Consider the following 23,480-nt stretch of genomic DNA (forward strand, 5'->3'; position numbering starts at 1 on the left):
AGATCAAAGTAGAAGTTTAAAAAGGGTTGGAAACAGACCCAACTGAATAGATATAAATACAAGAGCAACAAAGTTAAATAAACAAAAGGCTCAATTAAATTAGAGCCTAACTGTAATGTATTCAAACTGATAATAGCAAGGATAACAACCTGTAAACTGGTATTAACAATGAAACATGCCCAGAATGAATAGAATGAATGAAAGCAGATAATTCACACAAACACATATTAAATGAAATAGAAAGATACATAAGGTACAGTGGGGCAAAAAAGTATTTAGTCAGCCACCGATTGTGCAAGTTCCCCCACTTAAAATGATGACAGAGGTCAGTAATTTGCACCAGAGGTACACTTCAACTGTGAGAGACAGAATGTGAAAAAAAAATCCATGAATTCACATGGTAGGATTTGTAAAGAATTTATTCGTAAATCAGGGTGGAAAATAAGTATTTGGTCACCTCAAACAAGGAAAATCCCTGGCTCTCACAGACCTGTAACGTCTTCTGTAAGAAGCTTTTCTGTTCTCGTTACCTGTATGAATGGCACCTGTTTGACCTCATCATCTGTATAAAAGACACCTGTCCACAGCCTCAACCAGTCAGACTCCAAACTCCGCCATGGCCAAGACCAAAGAGCTTTCGAAGGACACCAGGAAAAGAATTGTAGACCTGCACCAGACTGGGAAGAGTGAATCTACAATAGGCAAGCAGCTTGGTGTGAAAAAATCAACTGTGGGAGCAATCATCAGAAAATGGAAGACATACAAGACCACTGATAATCTCCCTCGATCTGGGGCTCCACGCAAGATCTCATCCCGTGGGGTCAAAATGATCATGAGAATGGTGAGCAAAGATCCCAGAACCACACGGGGGGACCTGGTGAATGACCTGCAGAGAGCTGGGACCAAAGTAACAAAGGTCACCATCAGTAACACACTACAACGGCAGGGAATCAAATCCCGCAGTGCCAGACGTGTTCCGCTGCTGAAGCCAGTGCATGTCCAGGCCCGTCTGAAGTTTGCCAGAGAGCACATGGATGATACAGCAGAGGATTGGGAGAATGTCATGTGGTCAGATGAAACCAAAGTAGAACTTTTTGGTATAAACTCAACTCGTCGTGTTTGGAGGAAGAAGAATACTGAGTTGCATCCCAAGAACACCATACCTACTGTGAAGCATGGGGGTGGAAACATCATGCTATGGGGCTGTTTTTCTGCCAAGGGGACAGGACGACTGATCCGTGTTAAGGACAGAATGAATGGGGCCAAGTATCGTGAGATTTTGAGCCAAAACCTCCTTCCATCAGTGAGAACTTTGAAGATGAAACGAGGCTGGGTCTTCCAACATGACAATGATCCAAAACACACCGCCCGGGCAACAAAGGAGTGGCTCCGTAAGAAGCATTTGAAAGTCCTGGAGTGGCCTAGTCAGTCTCCAGACCTCAACCCCATAGAAAATCTGTGGCGGGAGTTGAAAGTCCGTGTTGCTTGGCGACAGCCCCAAAACATCACTGCTCTTGAGAAGATCTGCATGGAGGAATGGGCCAAAATACCAGCTACTGTGTGTGCAAACCTGGTAAAGACCTATAGTAAACGTTTGACCTCTGTTATTGCCAACAAAGGTTATGTTACAAAGTATTGAGTTGTATTTTTGTTATTGACCAAATACTTATTTTCCACCCTGATTTACGAATAAATTCTTTACAAATCCTACCATGTGAATTCATGGATTTTTTTTCACATTCTGTCTCTCACAGTTGAAGTGTACCTCTGGTGCAAATTACTGACCTCTGTCATCATTTTAAGTGGGGGAACTTGCACAATCGGTGGCTGACTAAATACTTTTTTGCCCCACTGTATATTAAGGTTGTGTCATTGTTCAGCCAAGGAAAGTGTGTGAAAAGGTAAATGTCTCCAGCTTGGGAAAGGGTGAAACTGCAGATCACCCGCAGCCCTTGGTGGATACTAATGAAATATAAATAAAATATTGTAATATACTATTGCTGTTATATAAAAATAATACCATTAATAATTAAATAATATTAATATGAAGAGGCACCTCAGTCAGTTATGATGTGAGGTGGATAATTGTTAAAAGTATTCTGCATCAAGCTTAGGGTTGCTCAAATTCAGTACAATGGTATGTGAGATGAAGAAAATAAAGAAAATATCTAAACTAATTAAGTGCATAGAGGCACTTGACTTGCTTGAAAACCTGTCATCCTAGATGAGACATTGCTGAAATATAGAGCACACCTATACTAACAACTAATAAGCTAAACCCTGTAGACAACAGCTAAAGCTACAAGATTGAGAAGCTGAATTAAATATGTGGAAACTACTAAGCTGATGAGCAAGTAATAAGTTTTGTTTTGTTTTTGTTTTTTAACAGCAGGAGCTGCATGAGAGTTCAAACATGCAGCTGTCTGTGAGCTCAGTTTTTTCCCCTCATACTTCTGATTTGGTTTTGGCAGCAGTCTTTTTGCATCCAGACTCATGTGTGTAAAGCGTTCATGCCATCAGCAATTTGTTTTCTGTTTTGTTTTGTTTTTGTTGGTTTGAAAAATTAATAAATTTGTGATCACACTTGTGGATCACAATGACACATAATGATTAGGCAAATGATTTACAAATACAGATGAAGTTGATTCTAAAGCTTAAGAAGAACAAAGAAGAAAAGCATTTTCCGTTGTGTCTTGGCTGTTGTTCTTTGTGTAGTGAGCTGAGGTTTTTTGTTTTTGTTTGTATTTTTGTTTCTTTTTTTTGTTGACATTGCTTGAGTGAGGAGTACTGTGACTTCTGAAGTAGCTCTCACCATGCGACCTTGATGATGATAAGATCAGAGCCAGCTAAGAGCTGGGTTGTCTGCTTTGTTTTAGGTGACCAGGCAGAAAAGTTAAAACTTAGTTTCTTGTTTTGAAAAAAAAAAAAGAAGGGGAGGTTTTGTGTTTCTCAGCCAAGAACAACTACAATTTCATTCATTTTCTGTTTTTGAGAAAGAATAATAATAATAATAATAATAATAATAATAATAATAATAATAATAATAAAACAAAGGGTGATGTTTTGTTTAAGTGGTGAAGAAAGCTAATACTGCAACATACCGTCTGCGAGCAATAAATGAAATCATCGTATTTGTCTTTAAATAAACTCCAGTTATGGAGACCTGAAGTGACATACTTTGGGCACACCCTCTCAGGTGAAGGCAGAAAGCTACTAAACAAAGAGAAGAAGCCATACAAAATGCGCCACAGCCACAAACTAAGCATTCACAGAGTTATGACCTTGGCTCCCTGTTTTTCTGCTTCCACCAAAGGTGGGGGTGACGCTTTCGTGGTATGTGCTCTCTTCTCCTTACTAAAAATAAAAAATAAAAAAAGGCCCTGACTCTCTGAATACAATATTCTTTTCATAACTCAGCAGTATGAAATGACATGAAACAGTGTAACTCACTCACAGTAAATCAGCAGTATAGGATAATACAAACCTATCTAATAAATCTAATGATTTTCACATTCTTTTAACTCAGAAGTATGATGCAACTACATACTGTTTACACAAGAAGTATGATGTGGCCTACAGCAGTATCATGATTAACTCATTTTGATTACAGGTACAATGTAATATATAACAGCATAATAATCTTACAACTGCTACAAGCACATTTACCCTTCTTAACACACGTGAGAGAAAGGCAGCTGTTAAGAAAATGCCCTTTTGGGTGAGACAGGCCCACAGGCCCTGCATGCAAACATACTAACACACATACATGCAATGAAGAACAGCTTACACTATAGCACACACTATACATGAGCCTCTATATCTCTCATTGGTGTTAACACAGGGAAGATTTAACAGAGTTTTGTTATCAAATGCTAAATTTATCTGCTGCTGACATTTAACTCTCCAGCAGGACAATAGGTGAAACGTTTGTGGTAACAGAGAAGAGAAAATAAAGTCAGATAGATTCTGGTATGACCAAGCAGTAATCAGACAATAAATTTAGTTGGTAATACATTAAATTGTGAGACGCTTTCAGTTTGATTGATGCAACACAAGTAATTTACTGTATGAAGGAAATTCTCTTTTGTGATAATATTTTGAACGTGCATTTCTGTTGACCTATCAACTTAGCACATTATAAGCTGATATGCAAATTAGTTAATTGATACTAGATTTGGAAAAATGACTGGATTATAAAATAAATGAATAAGATGTCACAAGGGTTGAAATTAGTTTATTATTTCTAGTGTGTGGAGGAAGGTTTTATCATGGCACACATCTGTTTACATGGGAGAAAACTCCTCGTGTGATGCGACATTTAGCAATTTGCAAATGTGCAGCACATCAGAAGGATGACTCTGAAATTACAAAGGGAAACAATTTTGCTGACAAAGCTGCAAAAGCAGCAGCTATAGCAACCACAGTCTTACTAACAACTCATGAAATTCACACTATTCCACTATCTGTACTGCAGGACAAACAAAAAGCAGCACCACCAAAAGAACAAAAACAATGGCTAAAACATGGAGCAGTACTAGACACTGATGACATAATGAAAATAGCAGGAAAGCCCATTCTTCCCAAATCATTACACAAAACAGCCGCTCTAGTGAGCCATGGTTGTGAGCCATGGCTCATCAGGAGGGATAATCTGAGGGATACCGACAACTTTACACTATAAATTTTGAAACTTCAGCAAAAGAATATGTGAGAACATGTATGACCTGCTAAAAACACAATACCCAAGGTAACTTAAGGCCAAAAAGAGGACATTTTCCTACACCACCTCACCCATTTCACACAATTCACATGGACTTCATTGAATTGAATGAGTGTCAGGGTTCAAAATACGCTCTAGTAATTATAGATGTATTCTCAAAATGGCCAGAAATCTACCCAGTGAAAAAAGCAGACGCAATCTCAGTTGCAAAGTGTCTATGCAACCATTTTGTTCCAACATATGGAATTCCTACTCTGATAAGATCAGATAATGGAACTGTCATGGTTGGCTGTGTGGCAGGCAAGCAGAAGTGGTGGACCCAAAATTGCAGGACTCAGGGAGACGTGAATAAACTGAAAACACAGCTGAAACCGAAGACAACACCATAACCAAAACACTGGATCATGGGAAGCAGATCAAACACAAAAGTTCATAAGTCAAACAGTCGGGGGGGCCGACCAAGTGGGTGACCCAGGTGACAGAGCTGGTCTGGAGGCCAGCTGTGCGGAAAGTAACGGCAGCGACGACGTAGAAAGAGTTCAGGGGACCGGCCCTGCGGACGGCAACAACGTAGAAACAGTTCAGGGGGCCGGCCGTGCGGACAGCAATGGCGGCGACGACAGCTCTGGTCCGGGGGCCGGCCAAGCGGAAGGCAGTGGCGGCGGTGACGGGGCAAGTCCGGAGGCCAGCCACGCCGAAGGCAGTGGCAGTGGCGACGGCCTCGTTCAGGGGGCCGCCCTCGATGACGTCCAACCAAAGGCCTGGAAAGTGGCTGGCAATGTTGAGGAGATGACTACGGAAAAGCCGGCCGTGCTAGGCGTGGACGAGATGGTGGCGTGGCAACCACAGGGCCAGACGGGGCAGAAGCTGAAACAAGCAAAGCCGAGGCAGAAGGACCAGGCGACGACAAGGATGAAGCTGAACCAGGCGACGGCGAGGATGAAGCCTCGTCGGGGGAGCTACTTAAGAGAGTCTTGGAGCTCCCACCGACGCAGGATCATTTCGTGAGACTTCCTGTCAGTTCTCCAGCTGGTCCGTTTGTGTGAGCCTACCTGTGTAGATGAGGGTACTAACGGCTGCCTCTGTTTTTCCCAAGAGGATTGCTGGAACTAGAGGGCAGCAGACACAGAGTGCACTGGCACGAGGGAGCGGACACACGAGCACAAACACTGGGAGAAGACAAGGAGTGGAAGTCGGGAGCACACGGGGATGTATTATTGTGTGTACAGTTTTCACTGTAAATAAACGGACTGCTTGTACATAGAGCACCGCGCCTGGGTCCTCCTTCCCCACACCCCCCACGGTTTGCCATGCCAAACCGTGACAGTTATTAGTGAGCCACTAGATAAATCAATCTGTGAAACCACTCTGGCAGATTGGATGACTCAATTGTTGACAAACAGAGAAGTTGTTTTTGAACAATAAACTGTCGCAAGACTCTTTTTCACCTATTTCTTGCAGATTGAAGCCAGGTGATTGGATCCTTGTCCGAGTACTCCAAAGGAAAAATTGGAGCTCACCACGGTGGGAGGGTCCATTCCAAGTGCTTCTGACCACTCCAACTGCGGAGCGACCCTCCTGGATACATCAGAGCCACTGCAAAAAGGTCGAGGTCCCAGAGGATTCCACTTGCTCCACATAAATCAACTAGGAAAGTTTCACCCTCACTTGGTTGCTTCAGTGGTGAGGGGGAAGTGCTGATTGGGCGCCCGTAGGGAATTGCTCGCACTTCAACCTCCAGCCACTGATCAACTCTAGGGCAGCCAGGTGCGAGGTGTGACGGACCTGTGTGCAACCATGGGAAGGTGGACCCTGTTGGTTACCTTGACTACGACGCTCACCCTTACAGGACCCCAGCTTATGCCAACAACAGCTGAACCACGAGGCAGACAGAGAAGATGGACACATGACAACTCCCACCTAAGAGACATGACGCAAGACCACATCCACCCTTGGATGAACAATGCCTGGTGTCACGGCCTTTTATGTTCCAAACACCAAAAAAGTCCAAGAAAAGGCCATGGGTGGCAACGCGAGGTTTGTTTTAGAACGCACTTCTGACTCCATTGTTTTAAAATCATATGGCATTTATTTCGTGCAAAATTATAAACAAAAATCAACCAAATAACTTCTTAAAACTTGAAATTAAATGAAAGTTAACTTAATTTGCTTTAACAACTTCAAAAGTGGTCAAAAAATCATTTTCTAACCCTCCCGTCTTCCCATCAGACATTTGGCAAACAAAAAAATATCCTTACCACACCCCTCCCGGGTGCTCTTAATCCCGTGATTAATGGGAGGGTCCTCAAGCCAATAAACCAATCACTTTCCAAAACCTTTTCCAATAAAATGAATTACAAATTTACATAACAAAACTAGGTCAACATATTCTTACAACTTTAAAGAAAAAACAAAACTTAATACAAATTGCATTTTATAAACATTCAACAAAAATGGGCACAACACCTGGTACCACTACATCCACGACAGGACTAGGGCAGAATCGGAAAATATAGACTGTTATGTCTGTTCTTATATGCCCAGCAAATCGACACACCCTACACTGTATGGCAAATACATGAACAACACACAAGCCAAGTGTGCCGCTAGCTTCGCTGGCATTGGATTCCAACACAGCCAAATCATCCTCGAAGAGACAAACCCATCTACCTTTTACACTCTTCATGTCAACCTTCAAGGAGGGTTACAACACAAGAAAATCACAGTTGAAGACGTTGTACTTGATAAAGGAGCATGTGATCAACTTTTCTGGACCAACTTCAATGTGACAAACCGGAATACATCCATCCAAACTGTGGACTACCGGACAGAAAGTACTCCATTCATTGTTCCCCTGGGTGGGAACCGGAAAAAACATGTTGAGGATTGAAACTCTGGACTACCGTTTTGGACTCTTCTTGAACGCTTCGTGCAAAATCAACGGACAGCAGAACGAGGAAATTGATGCATTAAGTATCACAGTGATGCAACATCGAGTAGCTTTGGATATGATACCAGCAGAAAAAGGGGGACTTTGCGTCCTCTTCAACAACACCTGCTGCACTTACATACCAGACAATGTACACTCATCAAACATGACTGATGCCCTGAACGCCTTGAAACAGATCCAGCAGGCCCAAAATCAGGACTATGTAAGTGATACAAGTGACTGGTTTTCTTGGTTTTCCACTGGCTCCTGGCAACAGGTGCTAAAAAGACTACTCATTGGAGTTGGAGTATTTTTACTTTTATATTGTGATTTGTAACATGTATCCTGCCATGTTTAAAGCTCATGATTAACTGCATAATTGTTTCCACTGTTGCTGCATATATAGCCGTGACAAATGATGATGATGATGACCCCGACCTGTTGGAACTTGAAGACTTTGCGTGATTAATGATGGTGTGACAGAAATGTACAACAAGATGTTACATGCTGATATCTCACTTCAAAGTTATATGTGACAACAGGAGGGAATGTCAATATAAAATTGTACTTAGTAGTCAGTATAAGCTTTTAGTGATATAAGTTTGCATATGATAGAATACTGCATGATGACCTTTTTATGACTGTTGTCCACTACAAGACTTGTTTTATAAATTCTTTCTCACAGCTATAATAGCTGAATCAGAATAGGGTCATCAGAATCACACACAGACACACATACACCTGAACCATTCTTATCTTCACTCCCTACACACTAACATTCCTCTGTTTATGAATAGACGTATTCACTGTTGTATTACTTTTGTATATAAATAAAGACAAATGCAGGAACAGACCACACATCACAGGGCCCCCACTCTGGTGTGAACGTTCTGTGATCATGCCCTTGCAAGTAAATGCTGCAGCGTCTGTGTGTTTCTACCTTTAGATTCTTAGCTGAAGAAGTGTCTTTAGAATAAATCTCTTGACACTTTGGATAAGTCACAACAGAGAACCAATTTGTCACTCTTAAAAACAGAAGGCATTCTTTGATTCTTCCACCGACCAAGTAACTGGTGATAAAATAAAAACCATAAAAACGATGTACTTTTTCATTTTCAGTTTTTCTCTTGTTATTGATGCAGCAAACACATTTCCCCTGTTTTCTTTTTGTATTGTATTATAAAACAGACTGAAAAAAACAATAGATCTATTGGTGGCCTAGGATGTTTAATCTGTCCAAAAAAGTAGGAAAGCAATTTCTCAGTCTTTGTTTTCTTTTTGTGAAATTTTTTGCTCATTAACTACATTCGCTCATATCGTGTGCATCTCTTGGGGGCTAAGCCCCCCCTGTCCTTAAAACCTAGTGACGCCCCTGATGGCAACCTCAACATTGAAGTTTACCGGAAGCCCAAATACACAGACCAGTACCTCCTCTTTGATTCCCACCACCCTCTGGAACACAAACTTGGAGTAATTAGGACCCTACACCACCGGGCAGAACATGTTCCCTCTAAGCCTGAAGGAAAAAAGAAGGAACACACACATGTAAAGGAAGCACTCAAAACATGCGGTTATCCTATTTGGGCGTTCATAAAGTCAGCAAAGAGGCACAGAAAAGAAGATCAGACACCAGTGAGGGAGGATAAGAAAGACAGACGCAAGCGACTGGGTGACTTTATTCACCCAATTCGGCTGTTATCACTCCATACAATGGGCGTTATTAGCACAAATCAGTCCCATAGATATGGGCCATCTCCTGCTAGATTGTTCAGAAGGTTGTTCTCATCCATCCAGATGGAGGATCACTAACAGGAGCGTGGGAAGACTCCAGAATCCACTCTGGCTGGAATCCGGTCGATACAGCAGTGTTTACAGGTAAGACTGGGCGACTGTGAGCGACCACCAAAGATGGTCACTCACAGTGGACATAGATGGCTTCTTTCACTCCTCTTTCAAACCATCTGTCCTCTCTGTCCAAAATGTGAACATTGGCATCCTCGAAAGAGTGACCTTTGACCTTTAGATGCAGATGGACTGCTGAGTCTTGTCCTGTGGAGGTGGCTCTTCTATGTTGTGCCATGCGCTTGTGAAGTGGCTGTTTGGTTTCTCCGATGTAGAGGTCTGGGCATTCCTCGCTACACTGTACAGCATACACCACATTGTTAAGTCTGTGTTTAGGAGTTTTGTCTTTTTGTCTTAAAGGACAAAAATGAACATCCAACTTTTACCGTAATACAAATAAATCTTTGCATGTGTGGTTTCAAACTCTCAGATGGGCAGGATATCAGTCTTGGCCTGTGTAACCTGAATGACCACCACACATGAGCATGTTCCTGCATCATTCAGCATCTGATCTGTCATCTGTGTGCTGCTGCTTTTGGTAAGTAGAGTTACCTAACTACAATAACTCTAAACACATGCCATCCATTTCTAACAGCCTGGTTACTTCCTGTCAGTTACTTTAGAAACCATGTGGTCACCTGACCTAACACTGTTTCTTCTTCTTCCCCTTAATGTTGAAGTGTCAAATGTCAAACAGCTGGAGAGGAAACTAAACCAGTACTGGGATGTTTCACCAACATGTGCCAGACACTGTTCCTTCATGGTGACATCACCAGAGACAGCCCCACCCACCTCAGGACCTCGCCATTTATCATGATGATTATAATGATGACAGCGAGTGGAACTAAGACTGTAAAAATCCACGACCAGAATGTTTAGATGCTTTCTAATTATTAATGAATACTAAGAGCCTCTTTCTGTGCTTTGTCTGTTTTGGGTTTTTACCTCATTTGTTACTAACAAAGTTCACCAAACTCACACAGTTTACATTCTGTATGTTTCCATCTTTACCAGCCACACTCTAAATCCAATTAAGAAAATAATCCTTAGAAATCGTCGTTTTTCTCTTTTGTAATTAATGATAATTCAGTGAATATACTGCGCTGCTTCCTTTTATTGTGTCACACATTGCTTTAAGTTTTTCAGTGTCCAGTTATTTTTTTACTGCTGTTTGAATTCTCTGAATGTTTGACCGTGTAGACTGTTTGATGGACTGCTTGTCTTCCTGTTTGTAACCGCCGCCTGTTTTTGACTAAAGATTTGGATTTCTGACTTCAACACAGCCTCTGCGTGTCCTCCCTTTGTGTCCTCTTCCTCTGTGAATGTGTTGCATGTGTCACAGATTCATTTTATTAACAGCTTTCCCACAGTGAGTTGCATCAGCATTCATTCACAGCACATTTCAGAAGGATTCAGATTAATACAGTGATCTTATAGTCAGAATGATCCTGACAGAGTGCCACTGTAAATTATCTTTCATCAGGTAAATTTTAAAGTTCAGTATTTTAAAGCAGGAGTTATGAAGAATCATATTGGCATTATGACTGTAACAATATGTACTTACAAAGTTTTCTAATTATGTTAGAATATTGGAAGACAATCAACTTTTAGTGTTTTCCGCATATTAATTATTCTGAAATAGAGACGGTGACCCTAACTGTACAGAAGCACTAAACAGCTGACAATCTAACAGACATCATTGGCCTGAGCCCTCATGCACAGTGAGTCTGATCCTTTGCTGTGAGAGTCTGACAAGCATGTTTCTCGTCAGTTTGGAAGAAATAATATCACAATGTTGATCTTTTTTTCAACATTCCTTCTCTTTTACAACATAAACTGTGATCAAAGGTATTTATGTTCACACCATGTAATAATGCTGACAGTCCAGGGCAATGTGGGCTGTTGAGCTAGGGTTAGGGTTTCAGACATATGTGATCAATATTACTCTTGCTGGATATAACAAACACCTAGGAATTTGTATTATAATTAGATTTTCATGAATTTTCGATTTTCATTTTCATTTTCATGAAATATTCATATTCATTATCAGTCATTTTATATTATAACCACGTATCCACCCAGGCTCATGGTGGGGCAGGGCTCTGACCTGGGATGCTTGAGTACAAGGTAATGTACACCCTGACCAGGTATCCAGTCTGTCAGAATTGTTTTCAATATGTGGTTCAAAAATATGAGTGGAAACAAAAATCCAACTAGGATTCTTGCATATGATGAATGAAGTCTGTCTTTGACTGTATTGTCCAGCTGATCCATCAACCCCCCAGCATGCAATATTCATGACATAACACAGTAACAATGCAAAAAATTAAACAGCAACAGCCTAAATGTAAAGTGCATTCTAAACTCCTCTTCAATAAATTATATGCAAAGAGTCATTCAGGACAATAAAACGTGAACTACAGAACCCGGAGTCTTCATCATTAAATCTCTGGTTGCTTCATATTTCTATCCTACATCAGATACTTTAAAGGTTTTAGTAAAGTTGCACTGTCATTGTGAGGCAAAGTGCTTTGTGTGTGTGTGTGTGTGTGTGTGTGTGTGTGCGTGCGCGTGCGTGCGTGTCATGAGCGGCTATAAAATGCCTTTAATTACAGAACAAAGCGGGGTTTGAGTTCGAGTTATGGCAGACTGTCACTACTTGTAAATGGAACGGCGGACAGCTAATAACAGGAATCGGACGTGCGATCCACCCTAGTCCACAGCAACCACCATAGCAACAGCCTAGCATGTCTTTAAAAGCGTATTCTTTCTTCATAACTATCAAAAACATGAAACGATTTGCAAAGCGTGAAAGTGTTACAGCTGCAGAGAGCTATGGCGGTATCTTTGGAAGCTGTTTAAATAGCTAATAATATACGATGAAACCATGGAGACAGTCAGTCACGTGAGCTGGTGGTGCACGTTTACTACAGTAAATAAGGTGATTGCGTGCACAGCGTCCACACACGCTGCACAGGGTAAAGACATTACTTCAATATAGTTTTATATTTATATATACTTGCCTTCTGTTGTAAACTGTCTAAATATGAAGACATTCAAAATATAAAGTTGTTTACAAACATTCATGTCTCAGAAATAAGCACAGCTTTTCATGTTTGTCATTATAGTTTTATTTGTAAGAAAATTCTGAACTTTACATTGTGTATCTAATCAAAGAACATTTGACAAGTCTGAGTAATTCTTTTGCCCTATGAGAGCTGGAATAAATATATATCCTGACAGTTACAGTTAAGCAAATGTCAGTTGAAACAGTAGAGACAGGTAGAAATGGGATCAGATTAATCTTTGCTTAGCCAGACACCTCCTGTGTTCAGTGCATCATATTAAAAAACAAACAATAGCACGATCCGTGTGATTTTGCATCCATTTCCAAATCGTAGTCAAGCAGCCCAGTTTCATAAATAGGTAACACAAATGTCTCTAATGTAGACGTGTACAGTGTAGTGTAAGCATTAAAAGATCATAAAGGAAACACTAACATTTATGTGAAACTCATTGTAATAAAAAATGAACAGGTGCTTTATAGATTTAAAAGAAAGAATCTGAAAACAAAACTTTCTTGGTCTATGTGGTCAAAGTAGAAAACAGAACTGATGTTCAAGAACAAACCGTAGCTGCACTAATATTACACATCTCGATTGTTGTGGTGAACAGTAGGGCTGGGTATCGTCACTGATTTCTAGAATCGATTCGATTCCGATTCACAAGGCCCTGAATCGATTCGATCCACGATTCGATTTAATTCGATTCAATTCGATTTAAATCTGGGAAATTTTGCCTCAGACAGTCAGAAATATTATAATTCAGATCAGTACATTTACATATTTTTGTATCTATAAAAAGGAAGCTGACACTTGCAAGACTTTATCAAAGGTGTGAGCATCACAGCAGATGCCTTTGTGTCAAAGTAGCTGAAGATAAAAGTAAAAGGAAAATAAAAAACAACATCCGACAGCACTGTAAACAACGGTAGACTTGTGCGTAACAAGCAAGCGAATAATGCAGAAAACAGATTTTTAGACGGGAAACTGTTCTTGAAGTACACTAAGAGAGAGAGAGAGAGAGAGAGAGAGCTGTGCATGAAGTGTGATTTTATCGAGGTGGAAGCAAAGCAGCAAAAGTCAGAGTGAATTCATGACCATGTTATGTGAAGCGTAATTTGAATCTTCTTTTGCTGCTGGTTCGGTCAATATTGTTTGGAGAGAGATAAAACTAACAGCTTTAGAATCAGCGCAAAAAGGGCGTAAACACAAAGCGCGGACCCGCCGAAACATCAGAATCAGCGAGCTGTCGGCTTTCAGCCCCGACCGTGTCCGTCCCGTCGGGTGAGAAAGATGACATCTCAATGATTCTGATCTGTCGGCGGGTCCGTGCTTTGTGTTTACGTCTTTGTGCAGAATCCGTGTTCCTGCTCTCATTTACTGTTTTAGCTGTTTGGTGGTTGTTGAAATTTTGTTAGGTTTCACCCGAATTTCTGACGTTTTGGGCAAAATACTTTTCTATTAAAAAATCGATTCAGGATTTTAATGAATCGATATCGCGTTATCCAAGCCAGAATCGATTTTAATCGATGAATCGATTATCAAAACCCACCCCTAGTGAACAGACATGTTGCTTTTAAAACCACATGCAGTGTGTGACAATGACTGTTCACCGAGACTTCGCTGAAGCATTCTTCTTCTTCTTCTGCTTGCCATCCAAATGGAAGCAGACAGAGCACGAGCTGCTTTGATCTACTGAAAGGAAAAAGCAGAACATCTGAGCTGAAACCAGTCAGCTGAAATAATTAATAAACAATAATTCAATGCAGTGTCTCAGGTAGCTTAGCTTGTTACAACTCTTCAGTACAATTAACACAGTGTCAGGGAACTCCAGTGTGGGAACTAGTGGATTTAGGTTTGTAGTCATTTAACTTTCATCCATTCATTCCTTTAATTCAGGAGGAAGAAATGCCAGGTTGGTGCAGGCTGGTTACATGCATTTGGTCCCATGCTGTCTTTAACTAGAGGACTTGGTTCACTTTATGTCTGGGCTGTATGTGGGGTTATATCATGTTATTTGGGCAGGAGTACCTGTCCCCTGTTAGACTTAGAAAGTTTCTCTAAGGGTTTCTCCATAAGTAGAGTTTCTAACTCTTCTAGCTGTAGCTGTGCAGGCTGACAGCTTTTTGATTGCTCCATTTACCCCACACTGGTTGTGAATGTGTAAATACCCCCACTAGTTCTTTTAACTTTTGTTAACTTTTGCAGTTAACTTGGGAGGAAGGGGGGGGGGGGTCTGCCATGACTAGATGAACAACAATTATCTGGGATACATAAACTTCATAATGCATGCATATATCTCTATCATTTGAACCTGGCCGGAGGGCTGCCATTTTTTACATTCAGTTATTTCTCTTAGAAATGTTGGATCTAAATAATGAATGTGTTACAGTTAAAGTGACACTGGTCAGTGTAAATGGCTCATTGGGACAAAGAAACCTTTAAATTAAATACCATCACCTGATATCGAGTGTCAAACAATATCAAAGCTGTAAAAGCTGTTTACAGTCAGAATTTATAAAAACTATAATTGTAAATAAATTCAAACTAGTGAGCTTTTCTCTTTGTGTTGAATATCAACACTGTGACTTCTTAGACTGTAAGCTTTACTTCAGCACAACGAGTTGTAGAAGTCGTCACTCCTAATGTCTTTTGATAACAAGACAAAAAAACCTTTTCAGTACATGGTCTGAAGTTCTTCTCCAAACATCTTCTGCCATCGTCTTTGTCTGCTGGTTTGAAGACAATAAACCACAAAAAAAGATGATTTAGTCACTTTGTCTGCGTCATGCAGCTCGAATGTGTCGTGTAACGATGTTGAATAGCCGTCGTTATCCCTCTCATGTGTCACTAGGATTGTACTGTACAGCATCTCATTGATATGGTTTTTTTTTTGTTTGTTTTTTTGTGTCCCGTTTGGATCTTTAGCCATCAGAATTGTTGTCTTAAGGCCAAGAAAGATGCCAAGCGGATTTATTTTACCAAGTGGATCATCATGGCCTTGCCCCATTGGTCCATTTGATTGACCTTTATTATAATTATGAATTTATTTTATTTTCGGTTGCTTCAAACGGGACAGACATGACTGGGGGATAGGACAGGGAGAAAGAATGAAAGAAAGAGAGGGAGAGAAAATCAGAGGGAAGAAGAGATGGTGAGAAAGGGGGAAAGAAAGAAAGAAAAACAAACAAAACACCTGGATCACCTGTATGGAGAAAAAAAAACAAAAGAGAAAGCAAACAAAAAAAAGAGCAACATAATAAAAACAGCACCATCACAATAAACTAGCTAGCAGTAGATAACAGTAGATACTAAATATTAAACGATATTGTGTAGCACGCAAGATAGACAGCGCACAATGTGCTTTGAGGCAGCAGCCAAGAAAGGTGTAGTCCGCGTCTGTGAACACCCGTGTGTACACCTGTGTGCATAGCTGTGTGGATCAGCATGCTTGCATTCCAAAGGTTTGTCCATGTAATGATCTGCTAGGGAGTGTGGGGAGCCATAGCCCCGTCCCCCAGGGTATGAAGCAGGTATGGAGGAGATCCAGGCCCCAGATATCCAGAGGCCCCAGAGTACAAGGACTTGAGGAGGACCACCAAAAGGGGGGGAACCGTTCCACCCTCCTGGGAAGAGCTGAGTAGAGCCCCAAACGAGATGTCACCCAGCAGCTACGGAGCAGAGGCCAGAGGGGGTTGCAGTGGTGTGCCCGCGGGCTCTGCCGGCAGCCAGCTGTGCCAGAGAGGACCGAGCTTCAGGCCCAGAGGCCAGAGGCCCGAGGGCATCCCATCGCCCGGAAGGGGCCCAGCCAGGCCACAGGCGCCAGGCCCCGCCAATCGGCCACCAGGAGTGAGCCGGTACATACATGAGTGCCCAGCCCCAGACGACAAGGACCACCAACACACCAACGTCTGAGGGCATCAGCCACCGGCAGGGAGTGTGGTGAGGGGAGATAGGCCTCCGTACTTTGGAGGGCCTGAGATGTTCTCAGAGAGGTGGAGTCTAAGACCCAACCTGACATATAGACACAGACGAACAGGCGCACGCGGACACAAACGTGCATTCCCACCCCCATATACACAACCTAATACTCGGCACTCACCCAACGTATAGACAGACACAGATAGACACTGCACAGACAGTCACACTCCCCAAACATACTCTATATCCCAGGTCCAGGCACCCCCGCCCCCAGAGGGGCAAGCCGCACCTAGACCCAGGAGATGTAACCCTTCTCTCTGGGGTGGAGGCAAGCGGACCACCTCCTTATCTGCAGTAGCAGGGAGGCCCCGCATCCCAGACCCCAATCTGACAGCTAGCACCTCCTACCAGCCCCCCAGCCCTGACGGCTAACAGAACCGGGGTGAGTGAAGACCCCGAACCTCCCTACGCCCGCTCATATGTAGTGTTGCTGTGTGCTGTTCTAAAGTGCATTTAAAACACAGGAGAGCATGGTACTTGCTTCTTCTCAGAGAGCAGCACGGCTCCTCCCGAAAACCCTTAGTGTCTATATGCATTTAAAATTGAGGGTAGGGCACCAGCGCCAGAGGTGGGTTGGAATACACCGACCATCCTCTGGATGCTGTAAAACGTGCCTACACCCAAGGCCCTATATGTATGTGTTATGTGAGAGTGTGAGTAATGTGGATGTCTAGGTTGCAGAATAAAATTGAGGCACAGGCGGCCAGAAGGGGACAGAGGGGGAGTGCCTCCCCTGCACCTTGGTGACATACCTGCACCCCAAGCCCTGCGTGTGTGAGTGGGTGTGGTAGAACGGGAATAGGGAGGCAGCTGAGGATGGGGGTGCCTACTGGGGTCAGCGGGGGAGCTGACCCCAGTAGGCACCCCCACACTCTGGAACCCACCAGGGCTAGGGGGCCCAGGCCCATCCTGACCGGGGCCCTCATTGATATGTGAGGAATGCTAATGTAACACGATAACAGACGTCTTGTCTTACATCATTAAAATATAAAGGGCAGATATTTAGATATTTTTCATATCTATATTATATTTTATAGCTGACAGATATTAGTAAATAGATTGAATTTACTAAATAGCTGGATGAACATGAAATTATGTCCATAATCACAAATGACCATGAGAGCCAGTAGAATTAATTCAACTGGACACTCAAAAGACGTCCTTAAATGCTCTGTAAGTGGCAGAACAAACGAACAAACAGTTAATCGCTTACTTGAGATGAAATCTGCTCAGCTACTTTGAAAACAGCTTCTAACTGGTTCCTCCTTTAACAGGATGACTGCTCAGGGGTAAGGCTATGATGCAGTCCAGCAACCTTTATGGTTCTTTTTGATTCACCAGGAACTATTAGGGAAACCTTCCAGTGCCTCCTGTGAAAGACACTGGCATAAACACACAAACATAAAACAGAATGTCACAATACATGGTACCACCATAATGTCACACTATTAAGCATTAGTAAGATATAAGCAAGTGCTTAACTCAACATTTATATCATTGCTTTTCCTTAGTATGTAATTTATGAATACAGATTTTTGTTTTATAACTGAGTATGATAACTACAGGATAAAACAGTAACAGAATGATAAACATATGACATAACAAGGACAAGTAATGAGATATAAATGAGTAATTAAGCAAGCAATTAAGTACAACATTATTATAAAGTGGCATTATTTTGCAGGCTTCAGTTATATCAGGTTTCAGTTCTTGGAGGAAGTGAGTCATATTCTCTGTGCTGGGCAAATGGTGGGCATTGGTAAGTTTTTAGAGGAACTATTACACAAGCTTTTAAAGGAGAATTACATATTGGTTTCTATCTAAGCCTCTGGATCTCCCTCTGTCTTGGTTTCCTCTTCTATGTGGTACCCAGAAGCCACAAGCAGATTATTGCAGGCAAACACACAGAAACAGAATAAGCTGTTCAGCTTAAAGCATTTCCTATTTATTTATTCTGCTTCTTCTTCTCTGTTTCTATCACTGTGTCCTCAGTACCTATTGCATGCATGACAGGGACTCCAGAGAGACTTCCCATGGTATCACTTCCCTTTGAGGTTTCTGACAATTTATAGTGAGTTTTATTCTTTGGAGGAAGTGAGACTTGAGATGCACCAGTGGATTTTCCCAATGCTGGTAATACCACAGTCAGGCTGTAAAATATTCAGAAAAACACACACATAGATCGATCGATAGATAGACATAAGTATCTACACAAAAAAGATAAATTAGTGGTTACACTACACGCCTTTGGAGCAGAGGATCGCAAGTTCGATTCCCGCCTGGAGCGTCTGTATCCAGTAAGGGTCCTAAGGCTAGACCCCCTATGCTAAGCATCAGACATGAGCGAGCGGGATAAATATGAAGGCATGCCGGCTCGGACATCGCCCGGATCAACAAGGTCCGCGTCAGGTGTGCCAGGGCACATGACGAGAAGTGGGCTACTGGAACAAGAAGGCATCGGTGGGCAAGAGACAAAAACAGGGTGTTGTTGGAATTCTACTACGCAAGTAACCCTGGCGGAAGGGGTTGCATGAATAGGATGAGGGACCTATGGATTCTTCGATACCCAACATCCACAATGACGGCGAAACAACTAGTAGCTCAGTGTTCCAACATTCGAAAGGGACTGCTCTCACAGCTAGAGATTGACGAGGTACAACATAAATGCTATGGCAAGGGGGAGCCAGGATGCCAGGTCAGGGGGGAGATATCATCACCCCCACCCGAGATTGGGTACCAAGCCCCAAGTGCGATAGGAGAAGGATCGTTGAGTGAGAGAGGAACTGACCTGAAAGATAGTATCATGGCCAAGCTTGAAACCCGGACCCCCCTGTAGCCGGTTACCAAAATTACGTGAACTACCCTCAGAAGGTCTGCTAGATGATGTTAATGCAGCACTATGGACGATACCTACAGCCACTAACAAGCTGATCTACAATACGGCAGCAGTGATCAGTGAGATGCTTGGCTACAAGTTGAACAGCCACAAAGGGCAGTACCCTAGCTAGAGGCTAAGATCAAGGTAGCACGGAGGGAGGTTAGCCAACTATCGGAGTTGCAGAAAGGCGCGATGAGGAAGGTGCCTAAGAAGTACAGGAAGCTGTCTATACCTGAGGCCTTGGAAACTGCCAAGCAACGACTCACTGCCTTGACCAGCCGCTTGAGGAGGTACACCAGAGAGATAGAAGGCAAGAGAATAAACCAGCTGTTCTCCACAGAACCAGCCAAGGTGTACTCTCAGTGGCAGGGGAACAATATGAGAACAGCACCACCAAGGCTGGAGGCAGAACAATACTGGAAGAGCATATGGGAGAAGGAGTGGCTAGTGGATCTGAGGGCAGACCACAGCGACCTCCCCGAACAGGGTCCAGTAGCCATCACAGTGGCAGATATTCAAGAAAGTGTCTCCAGTATGAAGAGTTGGACAGCACCAGGCCTACTGGCTGAATAAGCTGACGGCACTCCAGGAGCGCTGGGCAGCACAAATGAACCAGCTGCTGGTTGACGAGAGACCGATGGCTAACCGAAGGCCGGAGGTCCCTGATCCTCAAGGACCCCCAGAAGGGACCGGTCCCCTCCAACTAGAATGCCTAGAACTATATAAGATCAACAGGACCCTGAGAGCCTTCATCAGGAAATCAATGGGGATCTGGTGGACAACACTGGAGGCCAACCTCAAGCCCATAGCACAAGTCACCATCAAGTGCGGGATCTACCAAGGAGATGTTCTGTCCCCATTGCTGTTCTGCATAGGCCTTAACCCCCTCAGTGAGATAATTGACAAGACTGGCTACGGATACCGACTACGGAATAGAGCAGTTGTCAGCCACCTCCTGCACATGGATGACATCAAGCTGTATGCCAAGAGTGAACGAGACATCGATTCACTGATCCACACCACCAGGATATACAGCAATGACATCGGAATGTCATTCGGACTGGAGAAGTGTGGTCGGATGGTAACAAAGAGAGGGAAGATAGTCAGAACTGAGGGGATCAAACTACCAGAGGGATCCCACAGGCAAATGGGAACCATGAAGAGGCCGCTAGAAAAGCTGCAACCACCAAGTACCTGCAGAGGGTCAGGCAAGTCCTGAGGAGTCAGCTGAACCGTAAGAACAAGATCCGGGCTATCAACACATACACCCTACCTGTGATCAGGTACCCTGCTGGGGTAATAGGCTGGCCAAAGGAGGAGATAGAAGCCACTGACATCAAGACAAGAAAGCTCCTTACCATGCATGGAGGGTTTCACCCCAAGTCCAGCACCCTGAGGCTGTAAGCTAAGCGGAAGGAAGGGGGCCGGGGACTGGTGAGTGTCAGCACCACAGTCCAGGATGAGACAACAAACATCCAAGAATACATTGGGAAGATGGCCCCAACTGACCGAGTGCTCAGTGAATACCTCAGGCAGCAGAAACCCAAGAAAGAGGAGGGAGACGAGGAACCATCATGGAAGGACATGCCCCTGCACGGTATGTACCACCGGCAGATAGAGGAGGTGGCTGATATCCAGAAATCCTACCAGTGGCTGGACAAAGATGGACTGAAAGATGGCACAGAGGCACTAATCATGGCAGCACAAGAACAAGCTCTGAGCACAAGATCCATTGAGGCTGGGGTCTATCACACCAGGCAAGACCCTAGTTCATGTGCTGCAATAAATGAGAGACCACTGTATATAATTTCTCTATGACTATTGTATTCAACCTGTTAACATTTAATATTGTCTTAATAGAGTCAACAGATTCTGCAGCAGAGCATCCCCTGTTGCTTCTCCTGGCTCCCCAGTCCAGGGTCCCTCCGCTCCTGTTGCTGCACCCACAGGTATGTACATCAAGCACTGATAGCTTTTTACTCGTGTTACGGTCGCTGACCTCTAGTGGCTCTCCCTCTGTAGAAGAGTTTTTTTTCTCCTTTTCCAGCTCGTCAGCCACGGTATATAGTCTGCTATCCTAAACTGCCACACCGCTGCCACTTCCCCCATTCTTGCCAGAGCTTTGAGCTATAGTGTTTTGGGCAGCGGGCCTTAGTGTGTGTGTGTGTGTGAGAACTTAAACTCTGTGAAACTTTGGTTTTCTTTCTTTTATTGTAAGCAAAGGTGTGCTCTTACTGTGTTAATTAGTTCATCGTTGTGGAAGCAGGTAGGGGTTCTCTGCCAATTTTGTTTCAACTGTTTTCTCCTGTTTTTGGTTAGACAGGGAGCTCAGCCATTGTATTTTGTTTTGGTTAGAGAGTACTTGGTTTAATTTTTAGCTAAAGGGGGTGTTTTGTTTGTTGTTTTGGCTTTGGAGACCCTGAAGAAAAGAGCTTCCCTGTGTTTATTTTTACTGCAGTAGTTTTGGGCAGTAAATCATGTTTAATGACATCTATTCTCCAGTATTTCATGTTTTCTCTTTCACTTTGTGTTACCCCTCACCCCAGTCAGCACTTCATTTTTAAGTGGGGCGTAACACTCGCTTGGATTCCCTTGTGATCACCTTTACTAAATATCTACAACCAATCTGTTTATATCCTGTTTTTTTCAATTTTGAAAATCTAGTAGCAGCCTTCTCATTTCTTTGTGTTTTGTGCTGTGTTTTACAGGCGCACAGAGGAGGACAGCTCCAAGGCGGTCGAGGGACGGGTCCCAGGATAGTCCATCGGCGGTGGAGCTGGCCATCCTGGAGTCCGTGAAGAGTCCACGGAGCATTTCCTCCTCGGCCTTGTTCCTGCTCTGGAGAGCATGCCGCCTCAGACACAAGAATTCGTGAAATTTCAAATGTATAAATTTGTTTTTGAAAACAGTACAGCTGTGTTAAATTTGGAAACATTGGACCCTAATGATCAGTAGTTTTCTGATGAGGCAGCAGGCTCTCCAGGGCAGAAACAATGTTCTTATTTTTCTCCTCCTTCTTCCTGAGACTCTTCCACTCCAAGCTGGGTCCTTTTTATTCCTGTCTCTCTGTAAATAGTTAAATTTTATATATTTATGTTTAATGTTTTTGTTAGTGAATTTATATATTTTTTCCAATAAACATTTGTAATGACTAATGTCTCTGTTCTACTACACAGCAAATATTCACACCCGACTTGACACATGTAGAATTTATTTCATATTATACTAATGACAAAAAATACTAATACAGTGGGATGCAAAAGTTTGGGCAACCTTGTTAAAAGTCATTATTTTCCTGTACAAATTGTTGGTTCTTACAATAAAAATTGTCAGTTAAATATATCATATAGGAGACACACACAGTGATATTTGAGAAGTGAAATGAAGTTCACTGGATTTACAGAAAAGTGTGCAATAATTGTTTAAACTAAATCAAGCACGTGCATAAATTGGCAACACAAAAAAAGAGAAATGAAATGAATATTTAATGCATATTAATGTGTGTGTCTCCTATATGATATATGCAAGTGACATTTTTTACTGTAACAGTGATTCATACTGGAAAATAATGACTATTAATAAGGTTGCCCAAACTTTTGCATCACACTGTATATGGTAAATGGTAAATGGACTGGTTCTTATATAGCGCTTTTCTACTCTTCTGAGCACTCAAAGCGCTTTACACAACTTGTGCATTCACCCATTCACACCCATTCACACAAGCACATTTCTCTAGGTGCTTTTCTAGATAACATTCACACACATTCATACTCCGATGGATGCATCGGAGAGCAATTTGGGGTTAGTATCTTGCCCAAGGATATTTGGCATGCAGACTAGGGGAAGCCAGGAATCGAACTACCAACCTTCTGATCAGTAGATGACCTGCTCTACCACCTGAGCTACAGCCACCCCTATATAGGAACATAGTGAAGACAAGTTATTTAAGAGAGTAAAGAGAGGTTAGTTTCTTTTGGAGTAGAGCTCCATTTATTAAGAAAATTTTAAAAAGACAGGAACACTCTTTAGAGGTTTGTGGGTGGCTCTTAAAAGAGCCGTTGTGGGGAA

At 42.6% G+C, this 23,480-nt stretch overlaps 1 protein-coding gene across 1 annotated transcript in view; it reads right to left on the bottom strand.

Annotated features, from left to right (window-relative positions):
• The window catches only part of LOC146510903 (stonustoxin subunit beta-like), a 360,716-nt gene that overhangs the window by 109,358 nt on the left and 227,878 nt on the right, over window positions 1–23,480 (bottom strand). The window lies entirely within an intron of this gene.

The sequence above is a fragment of the Neolamprologus multifasciatus genome, chromosome 9 (genome assembly GCF_963576455.1).
Source record: "Neolamprologus multifasciatus chromosome 9, fNeoMul1.2, whole genome shotgun sequence".
In the NCBI taxonomy this organism is placed as follows: Eukaryota; Metazoa; Chordata; class Actinopteri; order Cichliformes; family Cichlidae; genus Neolamprologus; species Neolamprologus multifasciatus.